Here is a 19,235-nt window from a genome sequence, read left to right as displayed (position 1 = left end):
CGGAGGAATTGGTAAAATAATGTTACGCACTCCACCTTTTTACTAATATTTTTTCTTTCCTAGCGAAAATTTACAACCCTTAAAAAACAATAAATTCTTGTATATTCTGTGGCCAAAATGAGGCCCATTAATAACTCCAATGGTCTCTTTTTTTTTTTGCAACCAATTGCTCTAAAATTTTGAACAGGGTTAAAACAAGGGAAAATTTTGAAGTCGATGTCATCAAAATTTTTGCAAGAACACCATGTTGGTTTGAGGTTTCAAAAAATATGAGATAGAACGAAAAAGGGGACATCATATGCCCGCTGGATGCCCTTAGAGCTGCCTCCAAAGTTTCCTTAATGTCATCATTTGAGGAAACCGTAGCATGCTTCATAGTGTAAAGACAACGAGCACAAATGTAGCAGTCCCGCTGGAGGGCGACAATCCCATCAGCCGAGGAAGAGAACCCGCAAAAGCAAGCAAGAATGCATAGACCAAGAAATTACGATGTTTCTTGAGAATAATACGCAAGAACAAGATGGGAACGCATTGTTTTTCTACAGTATGGCTAAGCTAACAAGCAAATTGCCTCCCATGAAAGAACTGATACTCAGATTAGACATTCATAAACTTGTAAATGAGGCATTCTGTGCAGAAGAATAAACATAGAATGAGGTGAACCCGTCTAATATACTGGAATTATGTCTTAACGAACATGACGAAGGACGCATGAAATATTGGGAGTAACGATTTTACTTTTCCAAAGTATTAAAATGAAAATGAAAAAAAAAACAAACCAACAACTTATTTTTGATCCCATCACAAGTGTCTGTCATTTGTGGTAATACTTGCGCTACTACACTGATTTCATGTTCTTGACATGTACTCCTTGTGATATTTTAGATTCAAAGATAGAGTATGTAAGCAGAAGCAATGACAGAATATAGTATATTACTCCTTTTTTAACCCCTTCCCCCCACCCCCCAAAAAAAAGAAATAAAATAACAATAATCCTGAACGTTGAAGAACATTTTATTTGAGGTGAGTGCAATTCAAAAACAAAAGTATTTACTTCGGAAGTTTTCCTCGGGGCATGCATTACTTTTATTTACTTACATTTTATTTAGGAAATTGAAACAATTCGAACTCCAATTTGCGCACACTTAACTTTGCTGAAAGCTTTATTTTTCATATTTAAGTGGTGAGGTTGTCATAATGTTGTCAATAGATATTTTGTGGAAAAAAAAGTGAATTGTGGGTTATATGGAATCTGGAAGTTAATAAATTATCTTTAAAAGAGAATGTCAAAAACTGAACGGTGGCGTCAAGTTGAAAGTTCACACTGTTCATGTGTGTAAGTGTGTTTTAACGTTTAAACATAATCGTACCCATGATTTTACCTTTACTTTCTTAAAGGTCTTGAATTCTTCCCTAACATGCACTTGCAGATTGTGTGTTTTAGGTTTAATGTTTAGGCAGGCATATCCAAGCTTTCGTGAAAATATGGGAAACATTGAGATATATTTTCTTTTCTCGTGTTAAAAATCTGCATACCTTGTTAAGAAACAAAAGCTTATTTTAGTCACCGCTTTACCAAACGGTTTGTTCTTGATGAACTTTAGAAGATAATAAATTATCGTTTAGAGAGAATGATCAGAACTGAATGTTAGCTTGATTTTGTATGCTCACAATGTTTATGTCTGTAATTATTTCAATATTCAAACATTATAATCTTACACATAATATGGTTTGCAAATACCGTTGATTCCTTATAGGTTTGAATTCTTCACTAACATGCATTTGTAGATTTTATGTTTCAAGTTTTGTGTTTTCGCAGGGGTATTCAAGCTTTTTGAAGTTATCACAAACATTGAGATGTATATTTTCTTTTCTCCTGTTAACAATCTGTGTAACTTGTCCGAAAAAAAAAATCTTATCATAGTCACCTGTAATTTCAAATGGTTTGTTTTTGTTGAAATTAAGAAGACAATGAATTCTCTATAATAAAGAATGCCCTAAGCTGAATGGTAGTGTCAAATTATTGTAAGTTGACACTGTTCATGTGCGAAATTATGTTATACGTTGAAATATCATAATCTTACCCATGAATGGTGAATACCGTTGCTTTCTTAAGGTCAGGAATTCGTCACTAATATGCACATGCATATTGTATAATTTTAGTTTAGTGTTTGCGCAGGCGCACTCAAGCTTTGTGAAGATATCATAAACATTGAAATGTATTTTTTTTCTCCAGATAAAAATCTGCATACCTTGTTTAAAAAAGAGCTTATAAATTGAATTGTTCTTTCGAATGGTTTGTTCCGGTTGAAGTTTAAGAAAAACACATCTTGTGATGTTATCACTATGGTTGAAATATATTCAACTATGCTTATCTCACACAAGTTTTAAAAGCATCTTATTGTGGCAATGTAGTGTGTTATTTCCTGTTGAAAAACAGAGACTATCGTACATTGGATATTAAGATTGCTCGGTATTAATGGCATTTAGCAAATTAATTATTTTTTCTTCTCTTTTCCACATCTTGTTTCTTGTCTCGATAACAGCTTTTAATAGATTTTAACTAACGATCAATGCAGTGTGACTTCAACACACAGCTGTCACAATTAGATTTCTCCATCTTGACCAAAACTCTTGTTTACATCCAGCAATTTTTCAAAAAATAATCCCACTCATGACAGTATATTACACTCCTTTCTTTCAAATTTTTGGCATGAAATGAATTTGACACCGTATACTCATGATATGTACTCTCAGACTATTCACGCCACACAGTACATAGAAGGCTGCGTCTACCTGAATGCCTACTAATCACTGAATTGCTAACTTCTTGAGTATGCATTTATTGTGCATGTTACACACCACCGCGACATAAGACTGCTCTGCCCTATACTTTGGCAAAAGGAAGCAAGTGACATTTTTATGGATATTGACTTTTTTATTGATTTGGCATATTTGAAGCATGCTATATTTAATTGTAAAATCCAAACTTCGGTCCATTTCCGAGATATTTGGGTGGCAAAAGGAAGTAAGTGCACAAAAGTGCATAAAAATGGCAAAAGGAAGCAAGTAACAGCAACTACATTGACCAATCACAATCCACCACCCATACTGTTCAGGTCCTCCTAATGCTTCAGCAGCCAATCGACGTGAACAGCAATTACATGCACATTCACAGTGACCGGTGCACTGACAGTTAATCAGTCACACTCGTGGATGTCAGTGACAAGATGGTGAAGTTCCATGAATTTTTCGCCCATCTTAGGGAGAGGTGAGTTGCTATTCTTTCTGTTAATCCTTGAAATGCGACTGTATAAAAAAAAATCAAGCCTTATTATGTGGGAAAGCTTTTAAAAATTGAAAATTAAGCTGAGAGTTACATGCCAGACACACTAAAGTTAGGCCCTAGACATAGTCTAACGTCAATAACTGGTGAGTCACCACCTTCCCTGACTCGCCACTCACCTGGACTTGCCTGATACGATCCGTCCAATTCAAAAATATCTCTACTGCTGCAGGATCTATTTTGTCCAGCAGTAAAAATGTTACAATATATTCTTCCGCGGGTGTTAGGTCTTTGCAAACAGAAAGCGGAAAAATACGTGCATGGAACTACGGAAAAATTAACTTGCGCGTGCGTACACTGAAACATCAGTGAAATCGGTTCGGGTGACGATGAGTGGGGGACCCTATTGTCGAGTCGTTTTATCCAAAATCAGATGACGTGAACTTTCATTTTTTAAAATATATTATATCTTAGGATGTGTAGATGAGGCTTGTACCATTTTTAGTTCAGGGACGGGATTTACTTAAAGAATAAAAGAGGGGTGGCGACTCAACCTACAACCCCCTACATATTTGAAGAGCTTGCTTCCAAAAGGCGCTAAATCTACTGAAAAATGATGGATTTAGCGCCTTTTGGAAGCAAGCTCTTCAGATTTGTTCACGAAAACGACGACTCACCATAGAACGGGCGAAATGTTCGCATACAGGTTTTATGTGATTTAGGGTGCGTTGCATGATGCAAGCGGTGGTGGATTTTACTGAGTGTTGCATCTATTGTTTTACCCTGTTGTCAGTGCATTTGTGTGTGTATGTGTGTGTGTGTGTGTGTGTGTGTGTGTGAATAAATAGTGTTCAGATGATGACAGGAAAAGGAATGATACATCGCTAAACAACATTGCACAGTGTGAGTTCACAAACTGGTCAGCATTTAACTGTTTAGCATATTAAAGTTTACATCAATAAGGTATATCAGGCATAAGAGTGAAAAATGTGAAATAAATCACCGCGAGCCTATGAAGTTTAAAATGCAAACACCAGCACTGCTTTATGATTAATAATGCATGGTTATCACGAGTTTCATTAATGAACAAACCATGCATTATTATTGCTTAAAACGTACATATTTCTTGGCACATTATTTAATAATGTGCCAAGAAATATGTACGTTTTAGCAACAATAATGCATGGTTTGGGCAATAGTCACAAAAATACAGAATCATGAACAATTCAAGAGTGATCACGTAAATAGACAGCTTTCTCACGATCTTAGATTGAGAGTATAACTGACCTATGACACACCAGTCTATAAACACAACAATGATAAACACAAAAAGGCGCACCTTTCATAATTTGGATGCCCCCCTTTTTTAAAAAGAGGCAATGGAAAAGGCATGGAAATGTCAGAAGAACAAATTGCAATTCTTCTATTTCCATTAGATAGAAGAACAGTTCGGTGACATATAAAGTGTCTTCAATGTTTATTACATCATTGTAAAAGAGAACTGTAAACTCACAATCAGGTATTTTTCTGCAAAAGGCAACCTTCAATAAAAGGTACTGGGTATTAATAAGAGGCAGCGTAGGAGAGAAGAATGCAAAAGTCGCGAGTTGTATTAAAGTGAAATGATATAAAAGTTGGTATAAGAGCGTTAGTATAACATTTCTTCTATTTTCTTGGTTAAACTTCAATATCTCTGAAGAGTTAGATTGGGTAGAAATTTTTATGGATGATTTTCGGTGCATAAAAAAGGAAATGTATACATGTATACATTTCATCCTTTCAATTTGATATCTACAAGCCAACACTTTTATCCAGTACCTTTCATTGTAAAGCATACATAAGTATACATCAATAGCAAAATTTTAAATTTGTGAATCAATTTCCATGTCAATCCTTGTCAATCAAGTCGACATTATTACCTTCATTCACCCTTTGCTGAGATCGGTTTAAGTCTTTTTTATTTTCCTGCCGAAGGCTCTGTGCTTTTTAACTCTTTCATTCACTTTTTTTTTTCTGCAAATGCGCTCTTGTTTTTCCCAACTCTTAAGATTTTCCACAGGAACGTAATACTTTCTTACACGTTGTTTCTCGGATTTACTCTCAAAAAAAAAATCGAGTGAAAATATTCACTCTTAATGGGGTGAATACAAAAAAGGGTGAATTGAGAGTGAAATTTAGAGTGAAAATGTTCATTTTCACTCTTTTTAGAGTGACCTCAGGGATCACTCCTAAATTTTCGAGTGATCCCTGAGCTCACCCCACAATGAGTGAAAATGATTTTTTTTTTCACTCAAAATTCACTCCAATATCACTCTAAATTCACTCTTTTTTGTATTCACTCCATTAAGAGTGAACATTTTCACTCATTTTTTTTTTTTTTTTTTTTTTTTTTTTTTTTTTTTTTTTTTAGAGAGAGAGAGTAAGGAAGGCTTCTTCTCCATTTTTTTCCTTTTTCCTTCTTCAGTAATCGGCCTGAATCTTGGCTCTTTATTTTTCCATTTTGACCTCTTGGAACCTAAGGAGTAATGATAAAATTCCCTTAACAGAGAAATAAGAAAATCCATACTGCCGATCAGTAATAAGATATTCTTACATAATAACGTAACCTACGTTACCTCTAATTACAAGGAATGAAGTGTCACATAATGAATTCGGTAGACTACAATCACTATAACTTTGAAGTAAATGATATGATAATTGAAATGAAAACCATTGTTTTCATTATTTATATATCATCAACATACAAATTGGATTGATTTAGAGTGACTGAAACCTACGTTACCAGGGTATTCAGGGCCTCATTGGCAATGATTATCGCCAAAAAGAATGGTTAGTGCAAGCCTCAAATTGAAATATGTTTTTCATCTGTTTATTTATGGATATTAGTCTTTTTTAGGATAAAGCTTTGGTGAAAAGTACGACAGTGTAAATGCAGATCTAAAATTGAAACTTACGTTACCTTAAGTGAAACCTACGTTACAATATTGACCCTATGTTTAGGTACCTTGATGTTGTATTAATATCTGAGTGAGATGTAAACTTGTTATTCTCCTCGACAAAACAAACACCAAATTACTTGCTTATAGTTAAAATGTACCAATATTTGAATGTAATTACGCTAAACATGACTTTGAAAATAATACCGTTCGCTCAGATTATTAGAAAGATCTCGTGCAGTCCATTCCCTGTGAGTCGTCAACGTGATGCGCCATTTTGTCGCAATGACTGTTTCTAAGCAACTATGGAGTAAGATGCCTCTAGATAGCACTTGTTATCGATGAATGGTTGCAATATTAGTGAATCTAATTAAGATAATTTTTTGGGGGGTAACGTATGTTTCGGTAACGTAAGTTACATCTGACCTTCGATGTGACTTTTTCAAGCGATTAGTAATGGCTCATAATTGAAAACTCAGTGGAGAGATTGGGGTACCGTATGCCTATGTTTGGTAACTTCCTTGTAACATTTTCATTTTTAATTTTCCATAGCGGTGGTAACGTATAATTCATTTCTTAACCATACGGTCTGAAACATGTTAGTGCTTGAAGCTTTTTCTCTGCAGCAGATAACCAGGTGGCAAAACTTTTGTTTACAGCATTGGACGAGACATTTTCTAAGTTTTTAGGACGGATAATTCACAATTTCAACCCAAGGGAATGTTTTAAAGGAAAACTTGAAATCATGGTGACGTATGTTTCACAGGCCTTTGCGACAAATTTTACTTGTAAAATAATTCAATTGAATAGTTTTCAATTATATTTCTTTTTATTCTAACGTGTAGGCCAATGGCTTAATTTGCTTTAGAACAAGTTTTAATGAGAAAAGATCGTGCTTTCATTTGCATAACAGTAACATATCGGCAAAATTATTAATTTGCGACATGCTGTTTTTGGCGGGTTTACCATCTTTATGAATGCATAACTTCCGAAAGAATCATAACTGGCTGTTCAAATTCTCGGCAGTTCTAGATAACAATGTACTAACGGTAACTATTACCCGAAACTTATGACAATCGGTCGTTGCTTTATTTTTTCTTCGGTAAAACTATTGCGACAAGTATTTCACTAAATTGTATATATTTAGTGGTTTTGAACCAGATGCGCTCCTAAAAGACACAGAAGAAACATTGGAGGAGTTAGACTGGACCTTATAGCAAAAACAAGGAAAAAGTGCACAAACTCAGAATCGGCAAAATTCAAGACGACAATGACAGATCGCTCTATTGTGAACAAAAATCATACATAGAGAAGCTAGAGAAGACATTCTTCCACAAGTCACAGCAAACTGGGAGACATTGCATGATGATGTCAAGCAGGAGATAGCGACAATAAATGACCTATACTGTGGTTAGCATCTTGTGCTAATTCTCTAAGAATATGCTGCCAGTGCCCTCTGCGAATGGGAGAAAATTGAAGCTAGTGAACGAAAGCTGGGAAGAGAGAGAGATAAAAAGGTGTGCAATACAGGAAAGACATAATCTGCTTCTCTACTTGCGGTTAGGTCATTTTGCAACCAACTGGGTCCAGACTGTGATGAACAATCAGGTATGATGGAAGAGTTTAAGTTTATTGTGCATACGTCCTTCCTACTGGCATGCAGAGGAAACATGTTCAATGTGCCTTTCTATAACTCGGCTGCCGTGTATCACCATTATTCCTGAATTTCACACTCTGTGTTCATCACTAGATTCTAAACGTGAATAGAATATGTACATTAAGTCATTAAAAGCTGACTTTGGTGATGATACCATTGTAGCAGGAATCAGGGCAATGGGGATCATTCATCAGCACTACTGCCCCATTAATGAGGATGTTGGAGAGCACGCTGCATGTCATGGACACAGATCGCTTCTACACGCGACTTTTCCACAAGGTGCACGATTGGATGGTGGACCCTTCACCTCTGGTGAATGACAGCAGTTTGCTCTTCGATGCATTTCCACCAATCAAGGACATCATCCACAAGTCCCTATTGACCGATTCTGTGACGCGCTATGTGTATTTTTGGCATGGGCGCAGCCATAGTGGGTGTATCAGCCGACCCCCCCCCCCCCCTCCGCACTCCCCCACCCCTCTCCCTATATTAGCACGCGCGCAGAATGAAAAACTGCTTTAGCCAATAGGCGTCTCGTACTGAGTGCGCGAATGCTTGCTAGTGCGCGAACCTTTGTTACAAGTGCAAGATAAACATGTTGCCCCGGGGTGGGGGAGAGCAGGGGGGGGGGGGGGGGGGGGGGTCGGCTGATACACCCACTATGGCTGCGCCCTGTGCCGTAAAATGTCTGCTGCCCTCAACGAACCCGAATCGGTCAATATATGCACCATGCACCATCGAACATCTCACTAGACAAGCAGTGTCCATCATCCTCCATAACTGCCTGGTATGTATCAACCCTCAGCTCTCGGATCATTTGCCAGGAGAGTGATATCCGAGTGCAGACGGCATCTTGCCCAAAAGACAATTTGTGTGCTGAAAGGATGTTCGCCGGCCTAGACTATCTAAAGAGAAAGATGCCCAATGCTAAAACTGTTGCTCTAAAAGGGATTCTGTTGTGGAGTCTAAATAAGACTCGTGAGCACCTGGACAGCATGCCTGAGTAAAAGAAAAACAAATTCTTAGCAGAAGCTATGAAGCCACGGAAGTCATTTCTTCAGCTGTACCTGAAAGGAAGCAAAACAATCAAAGAAAACATTGCAGAGAAGTCGCTCATGGACAAGTGTAGAAAAGAGAATAAACAAAAAGAGGTGGCAAAGCAACATGTGAATTATAACTATCACTCAATGTGATTAATACCCCCACCTAACACTGAGGGAGTTAGCTCAACCAGCAATAACTTTGTATGCTTTTTATTGAAAAAGAAAATAGAAACCATGACAATGCATTGTTCAACACTGGACAAATGTCTATTTTGCTCAATGATAGTCACATGTGTCATACTCAAGTCATGTGCTCAAAACCTGACGGAGGAAGATAAGTAAATTGGCAATTTCTATGATTTCCATTAAAAATTTTTACCATGGCAACACAATATTTGACATAACAAAAAATGTTTGCACAACTACATATCACAGCTGTCACGTGTGCCAAATTTGAAGTCAGATGCTCAAAAGCTGAGGGAGTTAGCTGAATTCGTATCATTGCATGATTTCCGTTCAAAATATGCAGTTACCATGGCAACACATTTTCAACAATGACGAAAGATAAATTTTGCACGTGTAGGTTATACCGCGATCACATGTGCTAAATTTGAAGCCAAATGCTCAAAAACTGAGTTAGCTGAAACACAATTTTCGTATGATTTTCACTCAAAATATACTGTTACCATGGGAACACATTGTTCAACAATGACTATAAAGATGAAGTTTGCATATCTTCGTGCTATAACGGTCACAAGTGTCAAATTTCAAGCCAAGTGCTCAAAGACTGACAGAGTTACCTGATTTTGTATGATTTTCATTCCAAATATACTGTTACCATAGCAACACATTGTTCAAATAAAATTACGAAAGATGAAGTTTGCACATCTTCGTGCCATAAAGACCACATGTGACAAATTTCAAGCCAAGTGCTCAAATACTGACGGAGTTAACTGAATCCATAGTATTTTTGTGTGATTTTCTATCAAAATATGCTTTTACCACGGCAACACATTATTCAACAATGACGAAAGATTAAGTTTGCACATCTACGTACCATAGCCGTCACATGAGTCAAATTTCAAGCCATATGCTCAAAGACTAAGGGAGTTAACTGAATCCAAGATACTTTTGTATTCTTATGAAAAAAAGCTGTTACCATGGCAACACATTGTTCAACAATGACGAAAGATAAAGTTTGCACATCTATGTACTATAGTGGTCACATCTAACGAATTTAAAGCCAAGAGCTCAAATAGCAACATTTTGTAAAATTTCGTAAAAATTTGCTGTTGCCATGGCAACGCATTATGCAATACTACCGGAAAAGTTTTCATGCACATCTTCTTTTAATAGTGGTCACACGTTCCAAATTTGGGGTTAATTGCTCAAAAAATGAGTAGTTCGATTCACAAGTTTTAGTGAAAATATGTCGTTGCCATGGCAACGCATTATGCGATACTAACAAAAAAGGTGTCTTGCACATCTACCTTTGATAACAGTCACAGATGCCAAATCTGGGATCAATTGCTCAAAAAAATGAGAGTAGTTTGATCCACAACATTTTACAAGATTTTGTAAAGATTAGCTGTTGCCATGACAACGCATCATGCAGTACTGTACTTACAAAAAAAAAGTGTCTTGCACATCTTCCTTTGATAGCAGTCGCACATGCCAAATTTGGGTTTGATTGCTCAAAAAATGAGAGTAGTTAGATTCACGAGTTTTTAATGAAAATATGCCATGGCAACGCATTATACGATACTAACAAAAAGGTGTCTTGCACATCTACCTTTGATAGCGGTAACATCATTCAAGTCTCAAAAAACTGATGCTGCAAAAAGCAAATATACTAGTTATCGTAATGTTCTTACTTCTGTTTTGCGTGAGGCAAAAAAGAAATATTTTTCTTCACTGTTTCTTCTCCATGAGAAGGACATTAAATCCACGTGGAAAGTTATTAATAATGTTCTTCAGAAGAAACGAAATAAATCGGATATCCATAAGATTTGTGTAAATGACATCGAGTTAAGAGATGATAATGAAATCTCTGAAGCGTTTAATTCATATTTTGTGAAGGTTGGATCTAATTTAGCTGATGTTATTCCGGAAACGGATATACCTTTTTCTACGTATTTAAGTCATAATAATAATAATAATAATAATAATTGATATGATTTATATAGCGCCAAATCCACTCTGCAGAGTGCTCTAGGCGCGGAAGGAAGAGAAAGTGACGAAGTAAAAGACATACAAATATCAAGTACATGTAATGAGTAATCAAATTGAGGCTTTAAACAAGTGAGTTTTTAGACTGCTTTTAAAGGAGTCTGATGAAGAACAATTTTTAACGGCTGAAGGTAAGTTATTCCATAAGGTGGGAGCAGCATGGCCAAAGGCACGTGTGCCCCATATTGTAGTGAATCTTGGAATTATCAGAGAACCGGAGTTGGATGAGCGTAAAGATCTAGCAGGGATGTAATTATGGAGTAAGTCAATGTTATACTGAGGAGCAGCGCCCTGAATGCAATGAAAAGTCAAAAGTAAAATCTTAAAAATAATGCGATCTTTGACTGGTAACCAATGAAGTGATCTCAAAATAGGGGTGATGTGAGTGTGCTTCTTGGATAGTGTGATGATGCGTGCTGCCGCATTTTGAAGCCTCTGTAGCATGGAGAGCTGAGTTTGTGGTAAGTTAAATAAGACAGAGTTTCCAAAATCGAGCCTAGAGGATATCAAGGCATGGACTAATTTTTCGGTAGAAGAGCGGTTCAAATATTTTCTAATGAAGCCGATATTACGAAGTTGGTATCTTACAGATCTACAAATGCTAGAAACTTGATGAGACATAGTCATATTACAATCTAGCATTACACCCAGGTTGCGACAGGTTTGGGACACACTAATTGACATGCCGGAAAAAGAGATGAAATTAATGTCAAGTTTACCTAATTGTGTCTTCGAACCAAACATTAAAAACTCAGATTTATCCGTATTCAATTTCAAAGAATGTGAGTTCAGCCATGAATAAACATCGTTCATTGCATTCTCAAGCTGACTCAAAGCATGTAAGACATCGGCCTGGTTAGGTTTGAAAGACAAATACAATTGAATGTCGTCAGCGTATATGTGATAATTAATTTTGTGCTGGCGCAATATGTGTCCCAGGCTAATAAGATAGATGGAAAACAAGGTGGGCCCGCCCACAGAGCCCTGTGGAACACCGCATTTGAGAGGCATAGCATTTGATTTACAGCTGTTGACATACACTGCCTGTGAATGGCATGAAAGGTAAGATTTAAACCATTCGTATGCCTGACCTTTTACACCAAGAGATTGGAGGGTGTTTAACAAAATTGCATGATTAACAGTATCGAAGGCGGAGGACAAATCAAGTAAAATCAAAGCAGTGACATTTCCACGATCCATTTCCTGTAGGATGAAGTTCGACACATTGAGGAGAAGGGTTTCTACGCTATGGTAAGGACGATATGCGGATTGAAAAGGATCAAAGTATTAACCAAGAGATAATCTGTAAGTCTGGAGAAAACAATCCTTTCCAAAATTTTAAACAAAAATGGAAGGTTACACACGGGGCGGTAATTTTGGAGTGAATCTGGGTCTAAGGAAGGTTTTTTCAAAAGAGGTGTTATGTATGCAGATTTCAAACATGAGGGGACGTAACACTGATCAATACTTAGGTTCACAATCATTGAAATAATAGGAGCGAAAATGGATGAACAATCTTTTATCAATACAGTGGGGACTGGATCTAAAGAACATGACTTGGGAGGTAATCTGCGAAGAAGAGCTTGGACCTCGTCGGGATCAGTGGGCTTCAGGGTTTCAAGGGAAGCTGTCGTGAGGGGCTCCTGCGCCGATTCGTCTGGACAGAGACTGTTACTGATAGTCTCTACCTTTTTCCGAAAGTAATCGATGAAAGTCTCGGCCACTGCAGAACTGTCCGTGTGGGACGGTAATGGTGAAGATTGCTTTCGATTGAGAAGGCGGTTGGCAACGGAGAAGAGCCGTTTGGAATCTTCGCCACAGTCTTCGATGAGGCCCACGTAATAAGATCGTTTGGCCTTCTTCAGCAGTCATCGCAATAATCAATCTTTGTTTTTTATGCCTGTATTAGAATCCGAAATTGTTGACATTGTAAATAATCTTAAAGCCAAAACAAGTACTGGTTATGATGGAATTTCTAATTATCTTCTGAAATATGTTATACATGAGATTGTTGTACCTCTCGCCCATATATTTAATTTGTCATTGCTGAACGGTATAGTGCCTACTAGGATGAAAATCACTGAAGTTATCCCGATATATAAAAAGGGCCGAGAGGACGAACTGGGAAATTATCGACCAATATCGTTATTAACCTCTTTTTCTAAATTACTTGAAAAGATTGTGTACACACGTGTATTCCGATTCTTAAATGACTGTAATGTAATAGATGAAAATCAATTTGGATTTCGTAAAAAGCATTCCACAATTCATGCTATTTTACTCATGATAGAGAAAATTATCAAAGCGATCGATGCCAAGTGTCATACAGTAGGTATCTTTCTTGACTACTCCAAGGCCTTTGACACAATCAACCATGAAATATTATTATACAAATTACAACACTACGGGATTCGTGGGAGGGCCTTGGAGTGGTTTAGAAGTTACCTTACTGGAAGAACTCAATTTGTTAGTTTGAATGGCCATATGTCCAGTTCACAGCCTATAACTTGTGGGGTACCGCAAGGATCCCTTTTAGGTCCTTTATTGTTTATTCTTTATATGAATGACTTTCGCAGTTCGTCCTCTCTGCTCTATTTTCTACTTTTTGCCGATGACACCAGTATTTTTTATTCAAATCGAAACCCTCATGTTCTACTGAATACCGTAAATACTGAATTAAAATCAGTATCTAAGTGGATTCAGGCTAATAAATTGTCATTGAATTTGACCAAGACAAAATTTATGGTTTTTAGCAATATAATCAATATTTTACCGGGTAAGTTGGTTGTAAACGACGTAGAATTGAACCAGGTGGAATACATAAAATTCCTTGGTCTCTATATTGATTGTAAGTTGACATGGAAAGTTCATGTTGATTCTTTGCGTAAACTATTATCAAAAAATGTAGGTGTTATGTATAAGTTAAAACAGTTTTTTCCTAAACATGTTCTGCATTCATTGTATTCTACTCTATTTTTGCCTTATATAGGTTATGGAATCCTGGCATGGGGAAACTGCTGTACAACTAGACTTAATTCTTTATTATTGATACAGAAAAGAGCTATACGGATAATTAACTTCGCCACATTTTTCGAACACACTAATGTCTTATTCTTTTCCAGTAGAACACTTAAGATCCAGGATTTATATCATTTTAATATCGGGTCATTTATGTATCAATTAAACTCAGGTGGTCTCCCTGATGTGTTTTCTTCGATGTTTGTCAAAAATACTGAAGTTCATTCTTACCCTACTAGACAAAAAGATTCTTTTCATCTTTCTCCTGTACGAACCGTATCTGCTTTAAAAACAATAACCACTACAGGACTTAAATTTTGGAATGAGTTTGATAGAGAAATAATCCAATCTCAGTCTCTTTATTCATTTAAACATAAACTTAAACTAGTTTTTCTGAATTCATATCTATAGCTATTCTTCAATCCTCCTCGATATTCTCTGTTCATACTTCACATTACTGACATTATCGATTATGTAACATGTGCCTCGCTCGTGATTTCTGTATTATCTCCTGAACTTCCTTTGTACACATTTGGTATCTCTGCTATTGTACACTGCATCTGACTTGTACCTCGCTCGGGTGATCACGCAACACTCAAGAAGTCTGTGCCGCGGACATTGTTTTCATTGTTTTCTTTTTTCTTTTTCTTTTTACTTTTTGGCGTTTATATTTCTCCAATTCAGAAATTGTCATTCCTTTAATTACATACCCAAGTAAGAAATAATCTCACATCCGCATCTGGGAATCTACACCCTACAAGCAATGCTTCTATGTAGATTCCTCATATTTCACATGTTTTATTGTCTTATAAGCTGTACGTGACAATTCATCCAGGCTTTTGTATTGTGATGTTTATGTTTTATGTATTTGTTGAAATGTCGAATATGGAACAATAAAAAACAAACAAAAACAAACATGCCAAATTTTGGGTCAATTGCTAAAAAAATGAGAGAGGAATTCGATCCACAAGATTTTGCAACGGACCGACTGACCGCCCGCCCGACCGACTGACCGGCCACAAGACCGCAGAGTGATTCCTATATATCCCCCCCCCCCCCACACACACACACACTATGGCTTTTTTTTTTTTTTGGGGGGGGGGGGTATAACAATACCTCGGAAGCCTTAGAAGTGTGTGGGATGTTGTGCTCCTCCAATGATGATGTGAATAATCTAAAACAGAAAGCTGAAAACACTCATCAATTCCCAAATTAAGACTGGGAAATAACCTGTAAAGGTGACGTAAAGAAGCAGTTACTTCAGTCAGTTGAAGAACTAGAAAACAATCTTCGGTCAATCATATCAGAAATTATGGATTGTTCGCAAGGTTCTGGAACAAGTATTTCACTACCGCCGTCTTGTGAGACCATTGATGAACGTAAACATGCTCTAAAGCAAAAGTTACTGAGTAAGATCTCGCCCACAAAGAAGAAGCGGCAGGGGCCATTCCCATGGGATTGAATCATTCACAGACGAATAAGACACAGATAAAGCTACAGACGAATATAATATATGGAAAACCTGATAAAATCCTGACACAAAAACTTAAAGACACCTGTTCTTCTTCACCAACTTTAAGACTCACCTTATGATGAAACATCCTGTTATCCCTTAGACAAAGAGTGGGAGGGTACTCTAGAATTGATGTGAGGTGGGATAATGCTGCTCTTGCTTTATTTTATGTTTGCATTTTTCCAATTGGCTTTCTTCGTTTGTTCTGATTGTTCATTAGTGTTTCTGATTTTCTCATGTTCTTTTATCAAAGTCAACATTGCTTAAGTCAAACTTGGTTATTCAAACATTTTTCTCTAGGTTGAAGGTCCACAATTCATGTTCCTTCACTAGATTTTCTTTGCTTTTTCCACTCATGTAAACTTAGAGCCTTTTGAACAAAATCCTTTTTTTCATGAGTCTAAATTGATTTGACTTTAGCCATGGTTGATATTTTGTTTGAGATATTTGTGTAGCTGTTAACCATCCACAATCATTCTAAAATTTATTTTTTTCTTCTTTTTCAATGCAGCAATTTTAGATGTCGTCATGTATGTCATACCTTGTATAATCATTTAAAACTGAAAATGAGCAGACAGTGATTCGTAGATTTTGGGAACACGATTTTGATACTTCATAAGCTCTTTATATGTGGTCAAACATGTGACAACTTAGCAGAAAGAACAATTTGAATAATTACAGTAATAATTTGAATAGCGAATACTGACACAGAATGAAATACATATCTAATAAGTACATGTATTTCATTTGAAACTTGTCAATGAAAAAAAGAGAGGAATTCTCATAATTTTAGACTAAGGCATGTTTCATTACAAAATACTTGTCCTTTTTGGATTTGCTACATGTATGCAAGCGAATGTAATGATCATTTCATGCAAATTAGCATCATTACAGGTATGCATACGTAATGAGGCTAATTTGCATGAAATAATCTAAACATGGATTCAAAATCTGTGAGAGTATTAAGTACCGCAGGAATGATGTTTTGGCGAATTCATAACCCCCCCCCCCCCCCCCCAAAAAAAAAAAAAAAAAAAAATCCCTTCCAGGATTACAGCACTTATGCATTTCCATACATAAATTTGCATAGACATGATATTAAGTCAAATACATGATAACGTACCATAAATATTAATGGAAAGTTTCGTTAAAAATACTATTTCGGCATTACAGCATTTATGCATATATGATGAGGCTATTTTCCATAAAACAGAATAAAATATGCATTTATTCAAATATTTGGTATACACTTCGAACAAAAATGTGCATTCAAAAAGAATTTCAGATGGAAATACCTTTGGGAAAATCACAAAATGTGTTTCTTTTGGAATTATTGTATTTTTACATATTAATTAGTTTGATTAGTTTATTCTGCAGCAAATTAAACTGCCCTGTTGGTCATTTTAAAGGGGAAGGCTAGTAACTGATCAGTGGGAATCAGTGGAAATGCTGGGAGATGATTGTTCCAATCCTTATGGGATTCATTCAAGAGTTCATTGTATATCTATTGTTGTGTGAAAATGATTTGCTTCAGAATGGTCTCATATTCAAGTAATGTGCAGTTTAATGCTTCCAGGTTAGCGTCCCTGGTCAGTGACGGAGCATTAATCTGCACATTACTTGAATATGAGGCCATTCGGAAGCAAATCATTTTCACACAAGAATAGATATACAATGAACTCTTGAATGAATCCCATAAGGATTGGAACAATCATCTCCCAGCATTTCCACTGATTCCCACTGATCAGTTACTAGCCTTCCCCTTTAAGCTAAATTTGGGTATTTTTAGTGCTAAATTACCGAAAAACTTAAATTTTGAAAACCATTTTTTCTTCCTTGTATACATGTTCATATTTCTACTAACAAATTAGTATTTGGGCACTTCATTATCCATGTTTCAATGCAAAATATTGGGTCAAAATATGCTAAAAATGCAATTTTCCCCCAAATGGCTGGATTTGGATTCTTTTTAGATCCCCGTTTTTTACCATAACTCGAAAACGAAAAAATGCAATTCGATTTTTCTTAATGTTCTGTGTTTGCTTCACTCATGTGCTTCTTCTGAATATGTTTTAAAGTTGAAATTAGGAAGGTTTAGAATTAGTGTGGTATGCCCAAATTATTTATTGTTAGTGGACAATGTAACTAAGTTAGTGTTAGACTAGAGGTTCTAACGAGACGTTATAGCATTTGGTGTTAAATTACCATTTGGCCTTGACCTAATTGACGTTAGGTCTAGAATGTTTTGTCTAACTCATGAACTAACGAGAGATCTAACGTTAGGCCCTATAGGATTTACGTTAGATCTCACGTTAAGTTTAGAAACCTAACACGTTAGACAGACGTTTCTAAAATAGACAAGAAGAATAGCTATAGATCTTTAGAATCTAACGTTACAGTTAACGTTAGTGGTTAGATAAAGTAGGGGACTGTACACAACATTAGATGTCTAACAAGTTAGACCTAACGGTTAGATTCCAGATCGGAATAATAATGACATCTTTATCATTCATCAAACGTTAAATTTTTAACGTTAGAGTTATACATGGTAACAGCATATTCTGCAAGAACATCGTACAAAAATACTGTGCATTTAGTTGGCCCCATCAGTCTTTGAGCATTTGGCTTGAAATTTGGCACATGTGACAACTGTATTACCTAGATGTCCAAAATTTATCTTGTGTCGTTTTAGCGTTTGTTTTCATAGTCACAACATATTTTTGATGAAAATTATGCAATGTGAATTCAGCTAACTCTCAGCTTTTGAGCATTTGACTTGAAATTTGACACTTGTGATGACTTTCATACTTATATAGTTGCGCAAAGGTCATTTTTGTGATTGTCAAACATTGTTGCCTTCGTAACATTTTTATTAAGAATAATAGAAATTGCCGATTTATTTATCTTACTCCCTCGTGTTTTGAGCCCTTGACTTGACATATGGCACAAGTGACTATCAGTGAGCAAAATACAGATGTATTAATTGTTGAACAATACACTGCCATGGATTCTTTTTTCTTTCCTCAATAAAAATCCTACGAAGTAATTGCTGGTTAAGCTAACCTCTCTCAGCGTCAGGTAGGGGTATAAATCAAATTGGGTGATAGTTCTACTTTATCTGACTACTTTGTCCATACAGATTCTCATGGGACACCAACAAAGACGACATTCTCTTGAAAGAAGTCAACCTCATCCGTCCGTTTCAATTTCGTAAGAAGACGGTGGAGCGCGGCACAGCCTCGCAACAGGTCGCTGAGGCCTTGCAGAAGATGGGATTGAAAGCTTACGAACTGGCAGTGAGAGATAGAATGAAGGTTCTCATGGACGCGGTGAGAGGAAGAAACAACGTTAAAAAAGCAGCAAGGGGCGTCGCTCCTGATGATACAGAGGAGGAAAAGCAACGCCATGAGGTCACTGAAGATCTTTTGTTCGCATAATAACGCACAGATTACATTTATCATAGGCATTCACACGCACATGCACGCTCATTACACACTTTTCACGTGTGGGATTGTAGTGGAATAGTAAATCTATCTACTTCCATGATGAAATG

General features: G+C 36.5%; 1 pseudogene; it reads left to right on the top strand.

Moving 5' to 3' along the window:
- Positions 1–3,230: 3,230 nt before the first annotated feature.
- Positions 3,231–15,661, top strand: LOC139739465 (uncharacterized; annotated as a pseudogene).
- The last annotated feature ends 3,574 nt before the right edge of the window (positions 15,662–19,235 follow it).

Source organism: Diadema antillarum, unplaced genomic scaffold (genome assembly GCF_040938485.1).
Source record: "Diadema antillarum isolate AM-2024a unplaced genomic scaffold, OU_Dant_1.0 seq00000799_RagTag, whole genome shotgun sequence".
In the NCBI taxonomy this organism is placed as follows: Eukaryota; Metazoa; Echinodermata; class Echinoidea; order Diadematoida; family Diadematidae; genus Diadema; species Diadema antillarum.
The sequence above is the reverse complement of the archived record's forward strand: the minus strand, read 5'-3'. Positions and strand labels throughout refer to the sequence as shown.